Here is a 23,608-nt window from a genome sequence, read left to right as displayed (position 1 = left end):
ATCTCTGCTTGTCTGTAGACGCGGAAAGATCCAAGTTAGAATTGGTCTTCAGCAACTCATGTTTGTCGAAAGAGGCTACTGACGGGATCGAGTGGTCAGACTCTCTCAAATGGTTGACACATGTCATCGATTCCCAAATGCATAGATCGATGCTCATTGTGTCAATCACTGGTTTGTCTGGTCCAGACTCGATTACTTACAAACTGACGCCATATAGCTGGAATATTGCCAGGTGCGGCGTTAAACAACAAACAAAACCCAAGAGGGTGCGTTTTCAAAACGCGTTTTATTTATCTGAGGTGAACCCCACCTGCACTAGGCAGAATTTTATAAAAACTACCCAGACTGATTTCAACATAATTTCTTACGTAAGGTTTATACGTTGATGAGTATAAGAAAAAAGATGAACGTAGCAATACGTATATTTTGTATAAACCCTGCATGCACATGTCCTGTCGTTGTAAGCTTGACACAGTCATATTTACAAATGACAAAAATTGCTGAAGATATACTATCCTCAAAAAGAGACGCATAGGTAATTTGTAATTTAAAAGAAATCTATACATGACCTATTGTGTTCAAACAGTCGTCAAAATATGCAACAAAAGTGATGTTAACATGGTTTTACACAACTGGACAAGTAAAAATCGATTTTACCTCAAAATGTTGATTTTGTTAAGATTTCTTACAAGGATTAGGAAGGCATCGCATCAACGCAACAGAAATCACCCTCTAGTAAAAATAGTGCGCTGTCTGGCAATACAAAATCCAGATTACTTTCAGAAATCGGCGTTCGGTTTGAATTAGTTTCAAGGTCAAATCACTACGTCACGTCCCGACTCTGCGACACGGAACATCGCCATTGGAGGAATGCATGCTTGAGATTACCAATCATTTGATGCCCGGCGTGTTAGTCTGAGTAAGACATCATGGCTTGGAGCTCGTTGCAACCAAACAGGTATAACACATGATCGTCCCCGTACAGGCACACTCCGAGTTACCACTGCAGCACAAGATCGGTATCTCCGGGTACTACAGTTGCGTGATCGTACTTCCACGGGTGAGAGCACAGCAGCCAGGGTGCCTGGACAACAGAGTATATCCGGAACAGGCTGAAAGAGATTGTTCTGAGAGCCAGGAAACCCGACGTCGGGGTCGTGCTACGTCATCACCATCGCGCTCAGCGTCTCCGTTATCTAAAAGTATCCACTTGGTTATATAGACATTACCCTCTTCTAAACTAGTGTACAATTTCACGCTCTAAAGTCTAATTGTGGACGAGTTAAATGTTGCTTGAAAATACAGCATTTTCGCAACAACTTTCTCGTCCAGGTGTTTATATTTGTGGACAGTATATGACAAGACATTTCATAAAGAAGTATTGATGAACTAAACGTGACGCATTTCAAGACGAATCTAGTATTCGTTAATGCAGCAACGTAGACATTTTCTTGTATTTTTTAATATACTCGAACGCTTCCCGAGACAAAGTCGTTCGTGGGGTAGGCTGTGTGGGTTCGATCTCTGACTTTCTGTGCTAGTGTATTGTTGCCTCACTCTTCCAATATGGGTTTATATCTCCGAGTTGATGGAGTAGCAATGCGGTTGAAGTGTTCGGTTAAAGTGTTCGCTGGTCACCAGCGTTCGATTCCCTACATGGGTGCAATGTGTGAAGCCCATTTCCAGGGTCCTCCGCACTGATATTGCTGGAATATTCCTAAAAGCTGCTTAAAATCAGACTCACTCATTCACTCACTCATTCATCGAACCAGAAGAAGGACCGGTAGGTTTGAAGGTCAGTTTTGGGGGTAAACATTTGCATGATTGTGTGTCTCTGTAAATCAGTCAACTACTTTTGTACGACACGAAACTGCTCACAGAACATGATAGGGAAATAAAATCATGAACATGTTTCTCACTGTTTCTTCTGAACCAATACATTTGGATTGCCCCGACCTGAAGTCCTTGACCTGACGCACTTGACCTGACATCCTTGACCTGACGCCCTTGACTTGACGTCCTTGACCTGACGCACTTGACCTGACGTCCTTGGTCTGAATGAAACTGAAACTGATGAAGTTTTCCATCATTCCAGCCCATAAAACTCATTTCATTCCTCTCCTTGCGAATCGTTTCCCCATAAAACTGACTGACTCATTCACTAACTGAAATACATACCATATCGCAGTCTAATAATAAGAAGATCCTACTCGGACCCCTTGTACCAATTCCGCCTGAATAGTTCTTGTTTCCGAAAGCCATTCAAGGCAGTAATATGTACCATCAACTGACATCAAGTGATAATGACTTAAACCGCCTTTTTCCGGTGTCGGGGCAGATCTGCAGACTCACAGATTCGTAGATTCAAACCGTCCAACTAACGGGATCGGGTGGTCATCCTCGAGACATGGTTCATGCATCGTATCCCATTTGCGTAGTTCGATACTCATTTTGTCAAGCACTGGGGCGTCTGATCCAGACTCGATTATTTACGGATCGTCGTGATGAACCTGGAACACTGCCGAGTGAGGCGTTACTCAACAATGGACATACGATAAAGGACAACCAAAAACCATTAATTTTATAATCGGTATCCCTACGTCTGTAAACAAAAAAGCATAACGAAACAAAAACAAACAAACAAAAGGCAAACTGCTGACACCGTTCGGCAGAAGAATAAAGCGCAGGAGCTGATCATTTCGAGACTAAAAACCTACCAAATTCAATGGAATCATTTGCAGATTATTTCATTAATATACAAACTTGACAGAATAAACTGAATTATGTGTTTATTTTCCAGATAATGATGAAAATCCTTGACCTTTATCTCCACGTGGGCGCTGGACGATCTGTTGACCACCGGCTGACAGCTATTAACGTCCATCAGGTTTGAATCATCCAGCTTAAATTGCAACAGATAAATGGAGCGACCTTTAAACATTCAGGGTTAGTAATTGTTCTCCTAAAAGGACACCTACACACATATTTATACACCAATATAATATAGTTGTGTTATAAAATCGATGAATAAACTACCTGGCAAAGGAAATTTGTCACTTTTAAAGTACTTGCCAAAAAGACAAATGGACTGTTACAGGTTTGAACCCTAGCAGAAAGCATTCCCCCAAACGCAACATTGTCCCGATGACGCAACTGTCCAAAAACTCGTGCAGGCAAACATACCGAGTAGCTGTTTCTCATGTTCCAATGTGTCGTTTAAAGTCCTCATTAAGAGCACAGAATATTGCATTTACCTCTGAGTATAAAATGAACTTACCACCTTTAGGTTTGTATCTGATTATCAAATTTTAGAATGTTCCCATATTTTGGTTTGTTGTATATTATATCCGTGATAATGCTAAAGCGGCGTGAAATACACCAATGCTACATTTAGCAAAGGCAATAGACTAATCACTCATGTAAACCCATTTGATATTTTTCAGCAGCGTTGGTCAGATGGAAAACTACCCCCTGGGCCTATATTTTCGATGCCCTCTTAACGCTAAGATAGTCGTATGTTAATGTTAATGTATGTCAGTTACGACTATCTTAGCGCTAAGAGAGCTTCGAAAATATAGGCCCAGATGTTACGTTCACCAGGGGGCGGCATTAAGGTCATGAGAATGTACCCTATCTTCTTAACATCGAGAGGCTAACAGCACATTTGAGCGTGCTTTAACGATAACCCCGTATGTGACCGATCATTATGTATATTTGTCACTTAGATAATTAGTGATGTTGATTAGTGTGTCAAACATCAAGCACCCCAACCTCACCCTGCCGAATGCGGTCCGAGTCACTCCGAATAATGCGTGAAGCGCATTTCTGGTCAGCAATCTCGAATTGGTGAACATCACCACATCAACGTTTGTCATGAACATCCCGTAAGCATGATAGTTACATTTTTGGGAGGATATAAATTTACGCGATTCATTTTCTTTGTACAATGACGCATCGATGAAATACCCTATCAATTCTTTTATGTACAATTTACGCTATACGATCGGTGTCATTTCAACGTTGTCATATGTCGTGATGGTTAAGCTTAGCTAACTAAATCTATGTATTTCATTATTTCACAGTCAGGGGGATATTTTCATCAATTATTAATTTTATAAAGGGCAATAAGATGTTTGTCAAGTGGCAAGACACTGACGTCATTACTTTCAAACGTGAGGGTACAAAACATTGGTACAATATATGATAGCTACTTCAAATGAAAGGCAGTCTTAAACATGTATGGTTTGACATAGCTCAACAACGAGCCTACTTCAATTACGCAGAATTCAAGGACGCTGATTTATGTTATTTTTGTAACGAATGTCAAATATATGGCCAAATCTTCGTTTTAGATCATTTTTGCAGCGTTCATTCCCCACATATGTACTATTAAAGGAACTACTCTTAAACGTCATAAACGTGAAAATAATAATCTATACAATGGAAGCTGTCATAAAAGGCATCTGTCTAATCCGGCAAAACTGGCGTAGAATCTCAGCCCCATCCGTGGCTTGTACATTTATTTTCAGCTCAACAATCCGGCATGTTGTCTTTGCGTGTTTTCATTTATTTTTGTCTGTTTATCTTGTTGCGTGAAAAACGCAGGATTCTCCGTTAACACTGACTTGACTTGGAAAGGACAGCGTTATTAAAACAAATTACTTAACTCTTAACTACGGTTCACGATTCTGCCAAATCATTCTCTCCCGCCATCTACTTGGTTGTATCGATCTCGATGCTGATAAATTTATAGATATATGGCTGAGAACCTACTACACTGAATACAATATACAATATATCTTTGCCTGTCCCGATTATGTCCTGATCAGACTAGATATTCTATTAGTTTGTGAAAGGCCTTGATTTAATATCTGTTGTTTACAGTCATTCCAGCTCAACTTAAAAGCGAATATGGAAATCTTGAAATCAGTGGACAGTGGCTTACTTTATCATGCATATGTCCTGCTTTTGAAATATACTTAGATATCAAACATGCTAACTCCATAATTACGCAAAGACGCTTAGATATGACATATGATTACACAATGTTGCCATATAACTTAACATACTGTCATAAGTCTGATTGATTTATGACATTATAATTGTTACATTGTTTACCCTTGTCACCACACCTGGTTATTTTATGACGTTTTCTCATTATAGTTTTTTCTCTCTTTATGTTGTACGAGAGAGGTGTTGCATGAGCCTTGGTATGTTCACCGATCCTCATCTTTTTGTATTTTGAAATACAATCTAAATTACAATCAAAATATATGTTGTAGCATTACTTCTGACTCAAAAGTCGAATCTACGCCCTTTCCCCATTCTCTGTTACATAATTGTTTGAGATACAATATCAGGTAATCACAGCCTTTGTTCTACTATATACAGAACTAGTATTGTGGGATATCAAAAAAGCAGTTTATGTCATCTGGTTGGCATTTTGATGACTACTCCATTTGATTGGATAAACGTTATACTTGACAACCAGGGTAAAATGGCTTCTGTTTAATCCACAGTTACATGTTAGTGAAAATAGTTGTTTCACTTGATGAAGGTGTATAAGAATTTTCCAGTTAGTACAGAAAGTTCTCACAAATGCTGAAACAAATGATGGCACAGTTTTGCTATGAAGTGCCAGGGAAAGAGAATATTACTCTGACTTAATAAGGACATACAAATGGTTAGATCTGAATTTGTACAATTACCATCACATGTTAAGTGAACGGTGAACAGCAAGGACTTGTCGGGTCGGTGTCAGTATAATGTGTCTGAGTGAGGTATAGATGCTTCACTGAGGCATGGTATCTCAGTGAACTAGCACTATAAAACCAGTTTAAGACTAGACTAGTACAAACAGCCACACATACACACGCATGCACGTTGTCATATGAGCGAAATATTCTGAAGTACGACGTTAAACCCCATTTCACCTCACCTCACCTCACCTCACCTCACCTCACCTCACCTCACCTCACCTCACCTCACCTCTTTTGCAATTTATTGCCCCTTCATTTCACACAATTGCGACGTTGTACTGCAAAGTCGTTCTGTAAAATGGAAAGAAACGTCTCACGCGATAGATAAAACGTTTTAACTATCATACAACGTCGTTCTGTCATACAACCATCTCATGTTGTGGATGAAAACTTTCAAATTGGTTTAACACACTGATATTTTGTTTTAGAAACCACAGGGCATTGACAAGTCACTGAAGAAGAAAAACACAAAAGCAACAGATTTCAGAGAACTGATTTTCTATAGTCAGACCAGCCTTCAACTGATTTAAACAGCCATGTCCATGAATCGAGGTAATACAGGTTATACCCACTACGGTGAACGAGGGTCAGGGCATTATGGCGCAACATTTTCCAAGCAAACTGAAGAATATGCAAAGCCTGCGTTTGACAAGGTATAAGCCTTTATAGCGGATATTCCTTTTAACGAGCCTGTTGGCAACATCGGCGACTACGGCGCAGGAGATGGGTCAACTTCGATGCCATTCCTGAGGAAAATACTAACAACTCTGAAAGAACGACAGTCCCCAGTGTCAGTTCAATGTCATCTAAGAAGGTCGAGCCTTAAACGACTTCAACTCTTTGTTCAAATGTATCTCTGGATTAATATCTGACCGTAAATCGTATCTTCTTGACATGGATAATGTCTTTGTTCTGGCATCTGGGGTAGACTTCTACAAGCAATGTGCACCGTCCAGGTCCACGCATTCTATTATGTGTATGATCGCTGCTCACTGGTTGTGGGAAACACCGACTCACTTCAAGGAATCAATTTGCTTTAATCAAGACAGTTGCGCAGAAGAAAGGAAAGCCATACAGGATCAGGGTTGTTCAGACTGGGAGACGTTTATCCTTGTGAGGAGTAAAGAACCCAAGAAAGATGGAGTTCTAGTTGCCTCCTTGTCGTGCGAATACTTTAGGGAATCGAGGAGATATTCTTTGCAAAACTTTATTCCTGTTTTGACAGAAGAGTGGAAAAGATTCCGCAATTCGGGTACCATCACAAATGAGGAATTCATCAACACAAATGTGCCTATATGCCACTACAACCTACAACATCAGAGATGTCAAAGCGCCGCTGGAAAATCCATCATCTCCGGTCTGGGTGTCGGGTCTGCGTCTTGTTTCAGCCGACGTCGTCAAAGTCAGAGACATGTACTACTCCACCTGGAAGGAAAAGAAGGAGCTGGAGGGAATCGATGACAGGGTTGGATTTGCCAGGGCGTATGTGGCAGCCCACAGAAACTGGAGCAACTTTATATTCATCGCCGGACTTTCCAACTCAAGGGCACAAGTTGAGAAAGAAGATATTGTTGACTGTTTCTTTGACCGAGTGCAGAACCGAATAGCTTGTATGAACCCAGAAACCTTCAGAGATGATAATTATGACAACTACCTTATTATTTCGAAAGAATACTACTAGTTACCTCCTGGGCTGACAATGTAATGTTCTTGGGAGGAGGTTGATGGTTGAGGTTGGGTGGGGCGGAGTAGGGTAGGGTGGTTGAGAGTCATTGTTATATTTTCCCCTTATCATGGCCAAGAAGCCGAGGTGGAAAATGTTTTATTAATGTTAAAAAGCACCAATAACCATGCATGCATTTATCCTTAGTTAATGTACACAAGAATGTGTAACTCGTTCACAGAACGGAACAATCACGCTCATAAAGTCTGACGAGGAATCATAGATGTTTGATCAGTTCCTTGAGACACTACCAGCTTTACAGTTCCACCACTATTTTATAGCTATGTTACTCACAATCCAAACCAATCACATTGGTGATGGTGGGTCTCTGAATATCCTTTTTAACAAGCAACATTTCTTAGCACTAACTTTCTACATGGTAGTCTGATGGTCGGACTGGCAGTGTTGATGTCGATCTACGTTAACGTATGTGAACATTACTGGCCAATTTTTCTCGAATACATTATGTGTAAATTCATTACAAAGTCGACATTTCATGTTAATATTTTCTTTAAGATTCACATGTGGCGATTGCTATTGAGAAGTGACTGGTCCTAAAAAGCAGAAAGGAAACCCTCAGTTTCACATTTTAGACCAGCAACTTCATCCAGACGAAGGAGTCGATTGGATTGCTATTCTATTCCATACACTGCACGTGCACACGATGGAGTGGCTTCTCAGAAAACTTCTCCACAAATGACTTACTCTAAGCAGACTGGTTGACTCTCATCGCTGTGCCGTCCAGCAGTGCATTACCATCAGTATTATCACCCTCAAATTTCAGATTGTGCCCAACAACCTTGGTACGCTTAAAATAGCTGTGGAATTACTTGCTTTCATCTTGAGTCTTGACGTGCATCACCAGATCATCATCCGGTAAATAGCTGTGGAATTACTTGCTTTCATCGTGAGTCTTGACGTGCATCACCAGATCATCATCCGGTAAATAGCTGTGGAGTTACTTGCTTTCATCGTGAGTCTTGACGTGCATCACCAGATGATCATCCGGTAAATAGCTGTGGAATTACTTGCTTTCATCGTGAGTCTTGACGTGCATCACCAGATGATCATCCGGTAAATAGCTGTGGAGTTACTTGCTTTCATCGTGAGTCTTGACGTGCATCACCAGATCATCATCCGGTAAATAGCTGTGGAATTACTTGCTTTCATCTTGAGTCTTGACGTGCATCACCAGATCATCATCCGGTAAATAGCAGTGTGCAAAAGTACAGAGTAAAATTCTAGCATGAAGAGCCTCCACATTAATTAAACTCTGACCTCTGGGCTCTGTTATCAGACATGATCCAACTGGTCAGGCGGTCAAGACTCTGGATATCTTGTTTTGTCCAGTCAACTAGTCCAACTGATGGCTTTGATGTTGTTTCTAGCATTACGCTCTGAACTCCAGAATGTGTTAATATATAATTTGACTCATGAAATGCTCCGAATAAAGACTGGCTACTAATCGATGCACTCTTGTTTATATGAAGGTATTGCGGTCTCAACCTAATTCCCCAACAACAAATTCTAGGTATTATAATTACACTACAACAAATACAAACCCTGGAAGAATTATTATAGTTTCCAGGTTATTATATATTCCAGCTACTATGGCGGCGGTATGTTTTATAGCTAAAATGGATAGAATTATCATTAAAACTACCGCACGTTATCAGACATTCATGAGCGGTCCACTGTAACTTGATAATGCCCGCAAATTGCTTAACGACGGGCCGTTATCAAGCCTGTTGTTATGTGACGTCATAAGTAGCTCAACTGTTGAAGTTCAATCACCTACGGCTCGTTTGAAATTGGGTTCATTATTGACCATATATCTGGCTCACATTCGTCACATGTGCCTGTGCCAACCATACCAATTGTACCATAAATGACAACATACAGCAATGAAAATATCGACTTGAAGTCTAACGTTGTTGATCACTGAAAACAATGGCGGCTGGTAGTATGAGCAAAGGTCAAGGTCGAATGTCGTCACTCTCAATAGTGACGTCATCTGTGTTGTTCTATGACGTATCTTTATTTGTAAAATGTGTGTCAGTGACCTCCGTAGTTTGTTGTTGGCAGTAAGTGCCTCTAAACCGATGCCGCTGTTTTTATTCTTATTTTATTAAAAATCTATTCATTTTAGCTATAATAACGATAACGCTGTTTTTCAGGGCATTATCATTTGCTGGAGCCCGCGGTCTTTTCAACTGCCCTCTTTCGTCGGGCAGTTAATGAAAGACCTCGGGCTACTGCAAATGATAATGCCCTGAAAAATAGTGGTACCCTTATAATACTCAAGTCTGGACCAGACAATCTAGTGATCAACTGCAAGAGCATCGATCTAAGCAATTGGGATACGATAACATGTGTCAACTCAGTCAGTGAGTCTGACCAGCCGTTAACAGCCTCTTTCTACAAGACTGGGGTACTGGCTGAAGACAAACTCTGGAACAAACAATCGAAAAGGAACCATTCCATCTCTTATATGAGATACTTTTGCTTGTGCCTGGTAACTCCTTCCCTTAATGTTCCCGTGGATATATTTCCGGTGAGAGTACGGAGTCCATAACCACAAAATGCAAGCCAAAATGGAGGCATATCACGTGGTCAGAAAATGAACATACAGTTTCCGATCTGGAACAGTTAAGATAACGCGAGATCTCGTGTACTGAAACAGACATAACGAGAACGGACCGATTCAACCGCAGACGGAAAAAGCATATGAAAAACTGTTACGACCTGTTGTTGAAACACATGTAACACCGCGGACAATAAATACATCTATTTGCTTCAGGAGATTATTTCCTGCTTTCAGAGTATCAAAGTACTCAATTGTGATCTTTCTGACAATTGGTATTAAACCTGTTAATGGACACGTCATTAAGTCATTATATATTAACACTACCAGTCATATTACTATTGCCCTTTCTTTGCAGTGAATGTGCCAGCACAGGAGCTGAATATGCATGTATAATGAGGAGGTGATAGAGTGCGGGGTAGAAAAAAACCCATCGCATTCAAGTCAGGCCAGCTCCAGTACCGGCGGCCTTTGCTATAACATACACAAGGAGCTCAGTTAAATGCCTCCTGGTACATCTCATGATTGAACGAGCCCCGATCTTAACCCTTTAGAGCTTATCTGGGACATGGTTGGTCATCGTGCGCAACAAAGGGACTCTCCTGTACAGAACCTGGCCCAGTTGGAAGCTTCTTCAAACATGGAATGGCGTTGGATGCCCCTTCAGAGGATCAGGAGGCACGCGGGGGTATGAGGAGGACAGTGCTGGCTTTTATACAGTCACATGGAGGTTACACTCGATATTGACCTTGAAACGCAGAAATTGTGAATGTTGACATTGATTTACCAATAAATTCAACATTAAATATTCCAGCTCCCTACATGCACACACATGGTTTTGTATGAAAATCAGTGTTTATTTTATTTTATTTATAATTAGTTAACTATAATCGTTAAGTCAACATGGATTCCAATCATTCTGCCGTTATATATGAATGAAAGAATCATTGAAACTCTTGTTTTCCATCGAGGTCACCACGATAAGAATTATGTCCGTGCTGAAAATACATCATAGCAAAAATACAGTTTTATGTGTGTATAGTTGATTATAAGCCCACATGGGACATAAATATGTATACATGAAAGATAGTCAATCACCTTTCACGTGTCTAAGTATACGAGATTGTTTTCAATATTCCTGTTACAGTTTTTATTGATATTTGTAAGTCATAGTTTTATGAAATTTTAATATTTCTCTTTACTTTTATTTAGTTTTTTACACACATAAACACACACACACATAAACAGGCACACACACACGAGCACATTGGTGTTTGTGGCGTGTCTGCGGGTTGTCTGTGGGATACAGAACAAACTTTATTGATAACAGCTTCTTTAATTCGTGCAAGCGACGTTTCGATACAGATTCTTGTACCGTTGTCAGGCGTCAAACGTCCGTCTCAAGAATAAAACGAGTAGTTATCCATAAAGCTGTTCTGTATTGTACTTCCCAACTTCTAAAATGCCAAGTCTTTGAAGGGCATTTAGAAGTGAAATACATAAGAATGAAGATTTTTTTTATGGATATCAACTTCTTTATATGAGAACACAACGTTTCGGAGTTAATGCTTACTCCTTCATCAGGTGGATGAGCATAAACTCCGAAACGTTGTGTTGAAGTTGATATCCATAAAAAAATCTTCATTCTTCTAAAATGCCACTCAAAGAAGTAATTTGTGGGATGCCGCCCACGCCTTCGATCAAACGGGAAAATGGTGAGAGTCATCCCTCCAGTTTATTATCAACTGAAATCTTGCGTAATGGCAAGAAAAGTACCATAAACTAACTATACATAAAGAAAAAAGTATTGCAACGCCGAAAATATGTACATATGAAAGTACTTCAAATAAAGCCATACATTTTTGTTGAATAAAATCGTACATATGGCATGTATGGAGCATCAAGCACAAATAACACTGTCTCAATGCTTATATTGCGAGCATGAGAGGAACATGAAGCAAGCTACCCGCTCATGCAAAACATTTCAGTATCTTAAGAAGCACGATATAGGCAGAACAAAAGTTGATTTGAGTGTCAGACTACATTGCAAAGAAACATTATAAGTTTATACTGAGTTATCGATACGTTTGTGCATACGTTGATGGGACCATGACAAGTATCCGAAGCCAAACGATGGCAGATTATTGGAATGAGGGATGCAGGCCGTGATATTGGCACGAAGAATTGGACACCATTTTAGCACTGTAAGGAGAATAATGAAGAGGCATCAACACACGAATGACGTCAAAGACCTGAAACGTACAGGACGACCCCGGTGAACATCCAGAAGAGAAGATGCAACCCTCTTAAGGCACGTACGGCGATCCCCATTTAAAAACAGAACTCAACTGCGACATGATTGGTTACCAAATCGACCCATATCCACCAAGACCATTGGATTTCGCAATCGTCTCAGAGCAGCTGGATACCTTGCACGACGACCCATCTAGAGACCTACACATAAGGCAACTCGTTTGGTGTCGCAATCGTCTGAACTGGAACTTGGCGTTATGGAGACGGATCCATTGGTCTGACGAGAGCAGCTTCCTTTCTGCACGTCACTGATGGTCGGTCAAGGGTTTGGAGACAGCAAGGGACAGCACATGCTCAAAGGAACATCCAGGAAGCTGTGCCATTTAGGGGTGGATCCATAATGGTGTGGGTGGAACTACAGACATTAGGGGGAAACCTTACCGGTCATCCGTATCAACAGGAAATCTTGGACAGGGCTGTTGTTGCACATTTTGACCAATCACCCGCTTCAGACAAGACCAGTTTACATGGATGATAATGCCCGGCCACACAGATCTCGAGCTGCCAGTGACGTTTTGAGATGAAGTGCCATCACTACCCTTCCATGGCCCGGATATGAACCCCATCGAGCATGTGTGGGATATAGAGTACGTGAACGTACAGTTCAAAATTTGGCACATTTGGAACAGGCGCTACATGAGGAATGGCGACTTTTATCGCAACGTCATATCCAACGTCTGATCCAGGGTACGAGGAGAAGGATGAATGCCGCTGGAAGATACACAAGATATTGACTGAGCAGGAACTGTGATGGTTACCCTTGGATTAGAGACAATTTGCAGTTAGAAGAGCCAGTGAGCATTTCCACTACAGCCATGGTTAATTGTGTAGCTGTTTTTGTGAAAACTAGCCTTGTTTTATTACAGAGATAAAATGCATTAAATGTCTCAATTTGAACAATTTCACTTGCTATTCAGATTCATTGAAGATGATAACATTCACTGAGAAGATTTTGTCTGGTCTTTCATGCGCGAAATAACCACACTTCGAGTTTACATATGACTACTATGTTGAAAATCAGGTGTTGCAATATTTTTTTCTTTATGTATATTTCTCATGTATAGCTGGCACCCGTCAGGGGTGTTTGATTAACCACCTGATTTTCATTATCTTCATCAATGAGATATGCTGAAGGGAAAGGAGGGCAAATGGTTTTTTAAAGGAAGCCTTTTGATACCATTACTTCTCTGATGTTTGCTGATGACAGTGGGAGATATGCAGAAGCTCATTGATAGATAGATATGGAGTGAAGATCAGTTTGAGAAAACTAAACTTAGAATTATTGTGTTCATAAGACGTGGCATTGTGAAAAGCAGTGAAAAGTGGTATATCAAATCGCAAGGCAAAAGTCAGCTCACATAAGTATCTAGGATTCCGGACGTTACCTGTGAAGATCCGTGTCAGAATTGATCAGCAGTAATTCATGCCTGTCGCTGATTTGTCATCGTATCCAAATTGCGTAGAATGATGTTCATGCTCTTGATCGCTGGATTGCCTGTCCCAGAATCGATTATTTACAGACCCCCATATGGATAAAATGATGCTGAGTGCGGCATAAAACTAAACTCTCTCACTATAGGAATCTGTTTCACATCAAGATTGCCATGGTGTTTGAAAGACACCTGATGAAGAAGCAAGTATTCGTTCTGAAACGTCGTGTTATTCACAATAACGAAGCTGACACCCATAAATCTTGCTTTTCGTATGCATTGCACGTCTAAATAGCCCCGAAAGATCGAAAAACCTTTGCACAGAAAGCTGAGAAGTCCACGTATCTTCTCATTCAAAAACTTCATAAACAAATTCAAACTGAAACTAACGATGCACTTTTGCTATTCGATGTATATGGTTGTGCTAGTATTTAACCTTGCTTCAGAAATATGGGTCCATGAAGAATCACACTGTGATGGAAACATTCATTTGAAATTTTGTAAAGGGATCGTGTCAGTCACAATCATATCATGTACAAATGCTGCAGTTATCTGTGGTGAACTTGGGCGATTTCCTCCGTTTGTTGGTAAGGGCTCTGCATTCACGAAGCATCCTTTACTAAGGTTAACCTTAACTCCCATTCTTTAATATTTCGTAGCAACTTACCACTTTTTGAAAATATACATCTTCTGTTTAAATGAAATGCCAAGCACATAACGCTCTCTTTTTTAGAATAAGAAGTGAGTTGTCAACCTTCCAAGTCTTCCTTGTGTTTGTTTACATTAACCCTTAGGGGTCACCAGCCTATACAGACAGTGGAGAGAGTGGGACGGACATTCAAGAGTGACAACTGCGTGATATTAAACATGATTATGGCGAGTTGTCGGAATTTATATTGTGTGGCGACTTTAATGCCAGAACTGGAAATGAATTTGATTACATCATAGATGATGATGTTGATTATTTACCAGTTGATGATGACTATACAACTTCTCTTGCCCCCGACATTCGCTAGATACTATCGTTAATAATTATGGTTTAAACCTACTACATATATGTAAGGTACTTAGTATCCATATTGTTAATATGTGATTTAAACTTAAAATTGTATGTTGATGCCAAAACGGAATATAAAAATAATGTTGTAAAAAAAGAAACGATTTTATAATATCAAAAATATGTGATAATATGAAGAAGTCTGCCGATAGGGAGCATGGAGACTGTAAGAGTATTTGGAAGACATTAAAGAAAACTATACTTGGGAATGCTCTTAGTTGTTCCATATCTTCTGTTATTTGGTGCGATTACTTATTTACTTTAATCCCAAACATCCAACATCTCTTACACGTCCATCAAAATTATATCACATCGTGAAAAAGGAAGGAAAAATTGATATAGGTTCACATTGCATCACGAAGTGGTTATCAAATCAGGATGCCTATTCTCTACAACGTCCGTTGAGATACCAGTTCAAACGCAACAGAGCGGTATGTACGTGTTTGGATCTAGCCGATGTATCCAACATAACCTCTGAGAATGATGGAGTCAAATACTTGCTAATAGGCATCAATGTATTTACATGGTTTCTATGGGTTGAACCCCTTAAAAATAAAACACCAGATGCTGTCATTAAAGCACAAGAAAAAATATTTTCCAGAGCTGGTCTACCACAGATTATAAGGTCTGGTAAAGGTCAAGAATTTGATCAGAAGAAAGTGAGCTCATATTTTAAAAGCAAGGGTATCACCTACTATGTTGCACAGAATGAAACCAAGGCATCTTATGCAGAGAGAGTCATACGGACTCTAAAGACTACCATGTACAGATATTTTGCATACAAGCAAACATACCACTATCTTCATATTTTACAAGATGTTGTAAGGGACTACAACCATAGGCTCCACAGATCACTGAGTAAAAGAGCACCCGCCGATATGAACAAAAACAATGAACCAGTTGTTTGGAAGGAACAGTACATTGATCCCCTCATCAAAAAGGTCAAACCCAAAGCTGAAAAATCATTGCCAACAAGAGAAAACCCTTCAAGTTCAAAGTAGGGGACCAGATTAGGCTGTCACATCTACGGCATACATTTCAACGTGATTATCAGGAGAAATGGACCGAGGAAATATTCATTATAAGCAGACGGTACCACAGAGATGGGATACCACTCTATAAAGTCAAGGATATGGCAGGGGATCACGTCAGTGGTCCCTTCTATGCAAAAGAATTTCAAGAAGTAGATAAGCAAGCTGACACCATGTGGCTTGTGGAGAGAAGGAGGGGTGTTTGTGAAATGGATGGGCTATCCAAAGAAATTTAACAGCTGGATCCCAGAGACAGATCTCCAGGAGGCATAAATAGGACAAACCTGATCCATATGTTCAGTTGATGTCTATGCACTACGGAGTCAATATCATGTCCTGAATGTGGAAAGGTATTTTCAAGGAAGGATGCCATGTGTCGTCACCGGCGGAATACACACTTGACTAAATCCAGTGGAGCATATCCACCACCACCACCACCACCAGTGCCACCACCACCACCACTGACACCACCACCACCACCACTGACACCACCACCACCACTACCAACAGCAACAGCAGGGATAGCATGTTTCAGAACAATTCAAGTTTAGCATCCCCTCTAATGCAGTCATTGTGGGTCCTACTGGCAGTGGTAAATCTATCTTTGTTTACATCCTTTTCATGCAAGGATGTATACAGCCAGAACCTAATCACATTATCTGGTGCCATACCCAATGTCAGTCCCTGTACCAGGTGATCATTGACCAGTTACCCAACGTGAAGTTTGAGAAAGGAATTCCTTACAACCTACTTGATATCTACTTGGATGCCAGAAATAACAACATGATGGTGTTGGATGATGTCTGAAGCTAGGGATGACAGACGAATTTCTCAGCTATTTACTCGGACCTCTCATCACAAGAATGCCATTATCTTCCTACTGTTACAAATTCTGTTTCCACGAGGGAAAAAATCACGTGACATAGCTCTAAATTCTCACTTTGTGACTCTGTTCAACTCACCTGTGGATAGACTACAAGTCCAACTGTTTGCCAGACGTATCTACCCAACAATGCTGACAGGTTTATGTCAGTGTATGAGACAGCTCTTCAAAAACCTTATGGCAGTCTGACACTTGACCTACGGCCCACTACCTTTGAATCAGAACGACTACAGCCAAATATACTCTCAAAAAAGTGACAGAGGTCCATCTCAAATGATTACAAAAGGACCGCCAGCATCAAGAGAGATTGAGACTTTCAGGAAAAGTTTGAAGGAGGAGCCAAATGAGTCCCTGAATCAGACGCCAGCAGACACTCTTCTGATACTGTCACCCTTGAAGACAAGTTTGAAGACGAGAGCATGCCCTCCTGTGACGAGTGTGAGGTTGTAGTTGAGATCAATCATGACCTCCAGCGTCATGTAAGAACCTGCTGTCCTGAGAATGAAGGTGAACCTTTAAGGAAATGGACTAAAACTGAATCCCTCAAAGAAAATGAACATGACATCCTTTGACCTATTCAAACATCTAAAGCCTCTGGCATTGACAAAGAGAAGTGAAAGGTATTGAATATATGTGGGATCAGACACTGAAAACCTGTAAGGGGGACATCTTGAGAAAGAAGGAGGAATGTGAAGATAAAAGCAAAAGTGAGAGATGGATTGAGAACAAACTGAACAAGATATAGAACATCTGACAATGAACTTTCAGATGATGAACTTTGATAATTCGTGAAAAAACACTTGTGGTTGAAAATGACACTGAATATCTAATCACTAACAAGGATGTATTTATGTTATATATGTATGTCCGTGTGTATCCCTTCTTTGTGTTGATGTCCTTATATAATAAAATATGTAAATAACAAAGCATGGCTGTTTCTATTTTTGTTTTTTCATTTAAACCTTTGTGATTCATAAGCAACCAACTTTAATTTGAGTAGTTCTTAAGCATTTACAATTACATGATTTGTTTACTGTACCAAAAGTCAGTTTTTTTCATATATGGAGACACTGCTATGACACTGATAATTACACTAACAACACTCATAAAGACTAACACAGTTCTAAATAAAAGTTAAGATATTTAATTCATGATTACACAAACGTAATCTGATAATCACAAAATTCTATTCAAATCTACAATGTAAGTTAATAGAAATAGCATCTGTATAAACTTTGTAACACAGATGAGTTTACATAAAGGATTCAAATATATTCACATTGACATAGGTAAGATACAAACAACAAATGTGAAATATGCGTCAGAATAACGAGGGTCTTATTCTTTCTTGTTAGAACAGACATATCTTCATATTGACATTCCCCAGTGCAGGTTAAATAGCCTACACACTGTGTTATAGTCATGTGTAAACAAATTCAACATTTTTGATTAAATGTAATTTTTTATACTTACCTGGTAGAAAGCCAACATTGCCCACTTGAGTGGCGCTTACTCAATTTCTCTCATAACACAGTCAACACAAAGTAGAGACACGAGGTCAACATACGGTCGATAGGTCACCCAGGTCACGAGATGACCTATACCTGTCATTATACCCGGCGAGGCAGGCCATAAAACCCTCAGGAAGGGAGGCTGGGCGGGAACTCTCGACTGTTAGCTTTCTACCAGGTAGGTATACGTTTCTGAATGCAAAACTACATAACCTTCTCACTGTTTTGAATTGATGTAGAGTGCATTGTTACATTTTTCACATACTTATCAGGGAAGAAAGCCAACATTGACCAGAATGGCAAAGAGGTGGAGGGCTGAGAGCGTGAACGAGAGACCTCGACCGTGCATCATCTCTACGCAAAGAAGAACCAAGAAAACCCCGGGGGAGCGACCTTGCGAAAGCATCCGTCCCCGCACTAGAGGACGGGTAGGACACGAACCACTGCCCGGACACCTCCGCTAAGGAGGGTGGAGCGGACGGCAGCCCCGGAGTGGAAGCCCAACATGATAAAAGACCGAAGGAGTGGAGAGAAACAAGAGAATTGTTTATTAACACAAACAAAGGCGAGGAGCTGAGGTACCTAGCGTGCTACCTACCGAGAGGCGGGGAAATGTAGGTCCCCTAAGGAGGGGCAACACCGCGCCAACTCAAAGGGTGAGGAGCACCCGTTCTTTGCTTGGAAAAGACCTTGGGCCCTAGTCTGGAAATGCCCACCAGATCCTCATTGGAGAGGGCTCTTAAATAGTGGTTGGCGAACACCAACCATGATGTCCGCCACCCAAACGTTGTGATGATAAGCCATGGTGGCCGAGACGGCCCTAATATCGTGTGAGTTAGTTCGAGGCGGAGCTGGCCTGTCCTGACTCTTGTAGGCCTCTATCAAGGCGGACCGAAGGCAGACCCCAAGCGCTCTCCTGTCAATCTCTCGTTTGCTCCTCTGGGAATGAGGGAGGAAGAGCCTTCGTCGCTCCTGTCTGAGGGAGCGGGTGCTGTTAGTGTATACTCAAAGCCCTGATGGGGCACACAGAGAGAGCGCTCCGTCCTCTCCAGGGTCTACCAAGGGCCCTAAGGACGGGATATGGAAGGTACGTCCCAGTTCATCTGCCTGCTGGTTTTTGCAGATGAAGTCGAGGGCTAGTCCCAGGAATGCAAACCCTCCGTCTGCAGCCTCAGATCTCAGGAGGTGGTGATTTGACAGTGACGTGGAGGAGGGAAGCTTCTTCCAGAGGCTCTTAAAATCTCATTCAGGAGCCCTCGGCTTGCGCCGACCATCCGCCTGTCGGAAAAACTTTAGATTAGTTTCATCAGCCCCGAAATGTTCAGTCCTGTCGACCTCTTCCTTACAACGGACATGATTGCCGCCAGATTGGTGTTAATGGACGAGGCTTTGAGCCCTCTGACTTTGCGCAGGTGAACCAGGTAGTCTATCTGAGGCTGAGTGGCAGAATCCGCCTCCACGCCGTGGTCTCCACAGAAGGTCGAAAAGTAGAAGTCGTAGAGCTGAGAAGTTTTCCTCTGTGAGGAAGCCAGGGCAGAGCCTACTCGTTTGGAGTATCGGCTATTCCTGAGCCCCCTTTGAATGCAAGCCCGAATAGATCGAATACCTGAGGGTTTTCGTGAATGCGGCCGTTTGGCTTGCTTGGGAGTAGGTCCCTCTGGAGAGGGATCTGAATAGAATCCTGCAGACAAAGTCTGTGAAGGGAAAAGAACCAGGGTCAAGCGGGCCACATTGGATAGTGTGTCGAGGGCCCAGGCCGCTGGGCCCTCACTAGGGAGATATAAATCGGGAGCTGGCTGTTCAGCCTTGTGGTGAACAGATCCAGCATGGGCCTGCCGAACTGGAGACTGAAACGTCCGCGGGTTCAGTTGCCACTCCGTTGAAGGAGCCGTGTCCAGTTGGGAGAGAGCATCTGCCAGGGATGTGAACCGCGCGGATGCTCAGGTGGAGCTTGTCTACCAGCTCGAACAGGCAGGGTGTCAGGTCTAGGAGAGAAGTGGCTGTGGTCGAGCCTTGACGGCTGATCGTCCAGGCTGCGGCCGAGCTGTCCGTGTGGACCAGTAAGATCTGGTGCCTGAGGGGAATGTGCCAGTGGAGGATGGCAAGTCGGATGGTGAGCAACTCCAGCACAATTATGTGCCGGTCCTTCTGGTCTGCCGACCAGGTACCTGCCGTCTGGTCCGACCCCAAGTGAGCGCCCCATCCTTGGATGGAGGCGTCCACAAAAAAGACTGGTCGGGGGAGGTGTTCTTAGGGGAACTCCTCGAGGACGTTGTCGACCACCTGCCACCACGCGAGGAAGTGTCTGAGGTGAGGTGGGACACTTACAGGGTGAAGACAGAGGGCCTCCCTCGCACGTTGAGGAACACCTGAAGGGGTCGGAGCATCAGCCTCCCCCTGACGGTCAGGTCCTGGGCTGACGTCAGGAGGCCCAGCATCCGCTGCAACTGCCTGAGGGACAGGGGCTCTGATAGTGCACGAGTTAGTAGGGGTGCTAGCTTTCTCATCCGCTCCTTGGCAATAAAGACCTTGAATGCTTCTGTATCCAGTATGACGCCTGTGTATTAGAGAGAGGTGGATGGAAACAGATCCGACTTCTCCAGGTTCACTAACCACCCTGGACGTCGAAGGAGGTGGATGACGAGGTCCCATTGTGCCTCGAGAGTGGAGAGCGAAGGGTTGTGAGTGAACCCATCGTCCAGGTACATGAGGAACTGTACCTGGATTTCGTGGAGGAACTGGACGATGGGTTGGGTCACATGAGTGAACTGCCATGGGGCGGACGAAATCCCAAACGGGAGGACATTCCATTGAAAGTGCCTGCCCCCCAGGTTGAAACGGAGGTACCTGCAATCCGCCAAGTGAATGGGGATGTGCAGGTATGCATGTTGGAGGTCGAGGGATACCATGTAGTCCGAGGGCTTCAGCAACCGCATGACTGATGGAATGGTCCATGCTCCATCCCCGCCTCCTTGGCAAAAATGGCTATAGCTTGGCAGGCATGAGTAGCTCAGCCCCACGATGGATCTTGCCTCCTTGTCCAAATGGACGAGGTGATTGTCTGACACCTTGTGGGGCATGCCTGCATATACCACTCGAAAGATGTCCGCGTTCAAGGAGGGAGGATCTAGCAGAATGGGCGAGCCACTGGAAGTCTGATCCTCTGTTTATCCGAGAGGAGGAGCTGAGGGATAAGGTGACCTGGACCGGCGGAGGCAACAGGCTCCTTCAGTTCCTTAACAGCTGCTTCGAGAAAGCGGTGTGGAGGGAGGACCTTCCGAGTGGAGAGAACCGAGTCTGAAAGACTCTCCTCTCGCCCTAGACACGGCGGAAGGTTGGTCCTCTACCTCCGCCAACACCACGCCAGAATACTCAGCAATAGCCTCAAGCCTAGAAGCAGAGTCAGTGAGTGGAGGGTTAGGTTCCGGAAGGATAGGGTCGCTGTCAATGAACTCCCGAGGAGGAGAGGACCTGGGAGAGGGAGAGTGAACAGGCATCTGTCTCCGGATGGAAGCCGCCATGGAGGCAAGGGGGCGGAGAGGAGCGGAGGGTTCAGGGGAGCCTGACGGCTTGGGCGGGCCAAGGCGTTGGTCGAAGATGGACTCCACAAGCCCTTTAACCGAAAGGAGAAGTTTCTCCCTGTCACGAGACTTCTTCGCTTTTTTATCCTTCCTCCTCTTCTTCTCCTTCCTCACCTCCGTTGATACGACCACGTCCACAGGACAGGCCGAAGGGGAGAGAAGGAATGGGAGCAAGAAACTCTCCCCTTTGGCATATTCCTAATGGGGTCCGACTCCAGTTCAGACAGAGAGTCAAAGTCCTCTGCCTCCTCGTGAATAACTAACTCCTCTGAGACGGAGGGAGAAGGAGGACGACGGGGTTAGGGAGGCACCGATAGTCAGGACGATGCCGAAGAAACAGGCGAACCTGTGGAAGCCGTCGCCTTCTTCCGGTGAGTCTCTCTCTCACTCTTCTTAAGTACTGCCAGGCACTGACGGAAGCCCCGCTCAGATAGAACCTCACACTCTGCGCAAGTGTTATCCAGGGTGCAGGGGCTCTTGCAAAACCTACACAAGGTGTGAGGGTCCCACTTAGCCGACTTCCGAGTGCCGCACTGAGTGCAGAAGGAGGTGAATACCATAGTGGAACGGACGGAAGCGTTCGCTACTAAAGGGTGACGTCTGTTTAAGCTCCGAGGGTGAGAGATCTAATCAGACGGAAGGTTTGCTATCCTCCTCTACTCCGCACAGGTGGCAGAAGAGGAACGACAGAAGAAACGCCTAATGAAGGGTCCACCTAGGCAGAGGGTCGACCTGTCCTCCACTACTCCGCACACAGGTGGAGGGGTGTGATAATAAAGGGAACTAACGAAGGGTCCGCCCAGGCGAAGGGGTCGCCTGTCCTCCGTCTCTCTACACAGAGGCAGAGGAGCTCGACGGGTAAGAGAACTAGCGGAGGGTCTGCCCAGGTGAAGGGTTCTCCTGTCCTCCGCCTCTCCGTCAAGGCGGAAGGTCCGTCTATCGGCCTATCCACCAGTGAGGAAAGCGGAAGGTCAACAAGGACTCGCAACAGTGTAGCACGTGCAAGAGGGACGTCGGCTGACCCATCAACAACAAGCAGGAGCGAGAGAGAAAACTTCCTAGTCACGGGTAACTAAAAGCACCCGAAACTGACTAGAAAGGAGAAAGAGAGAAAGATGCAAGAAACAACGTACACGCGCACAAGATAGAGCGACCATGCAACACGTCTTGACTCACTCGTCTCTAGTAAAGGAATGATGTGTATATTTCATCTCGTGACCTGGGTGACCTACCGCCCGTATGTTGACCTCGCATCTCTACTTTGTGTAGACTGTGTTATGAGAGAAATTGAGTAAGCTCGAGTCCACTCAAGTGAGCAATGTTGGCTTTCATACATGATAAGTGTGTAAAAAATGTAACAATGCACTCTACATCCAATTCAAAACAGTGAGAAGGTTATGTAGTTTTGCATTCAGAAACTTACATTTGTATATACATGTACTTTAAATAAGCTAGGTATAAAATGGCTTCCATACATCAAACAGACACACTATTGATAGATTTAACTGTTTGTATACGACTTTATCTTATAATGACCATGGGCAAGTGTGTGGATCCCATCAACTAGTACATAACGCTTGTCATCAAAGGTGAAAGCCTGACTTTATTGACAGCAATTGTTTAGAGCCGATGTTCACAGCTCCTGGTTTGGTTCATCTCATGTCGAAATTGAGTTTTGTGAAAAAGACACTGTTTTTAGAGCTTATGTCTCAGCTGTCTCTTAATGACTGTTTTGG

At 43.0% G+C, this 23,608-nt stretch overlaps 1 pseudogene; it reads left to right on the top strand.

Moving 5' to 3' along the window:
* Positions 1-6,295: 6,295 nt before the first annotated feature.
* LOC137267656 (uncharacterized) lies at positions 6,296-7,440 on the top strand (annotated as a pseudogene).
* The last annotated feature ends 16,168 nt before the right edge of the window (positions 7,441-23,608 follow it).

The sequence above is a fragment of the Haliotis asinina genome, chromosome 16, assembly GCF_037392515.1.
Source record: "Haliotis asinina isolate JCU_RB_2024 chromosome 16, JCU_Hal_asi_v2, whole genome shotgun sequence".
NCBI lineage: Eukaryota > Metazoa > Mollusca > Gastropoda > Lepetellida > Haliotidae > Haliotis > Haliotis asinina.
The sequence above is the reverse complement of the archived record's forward strand: the minus strand, read 5'-3'. Positions and strand labels throughout refer to the sequence as shown.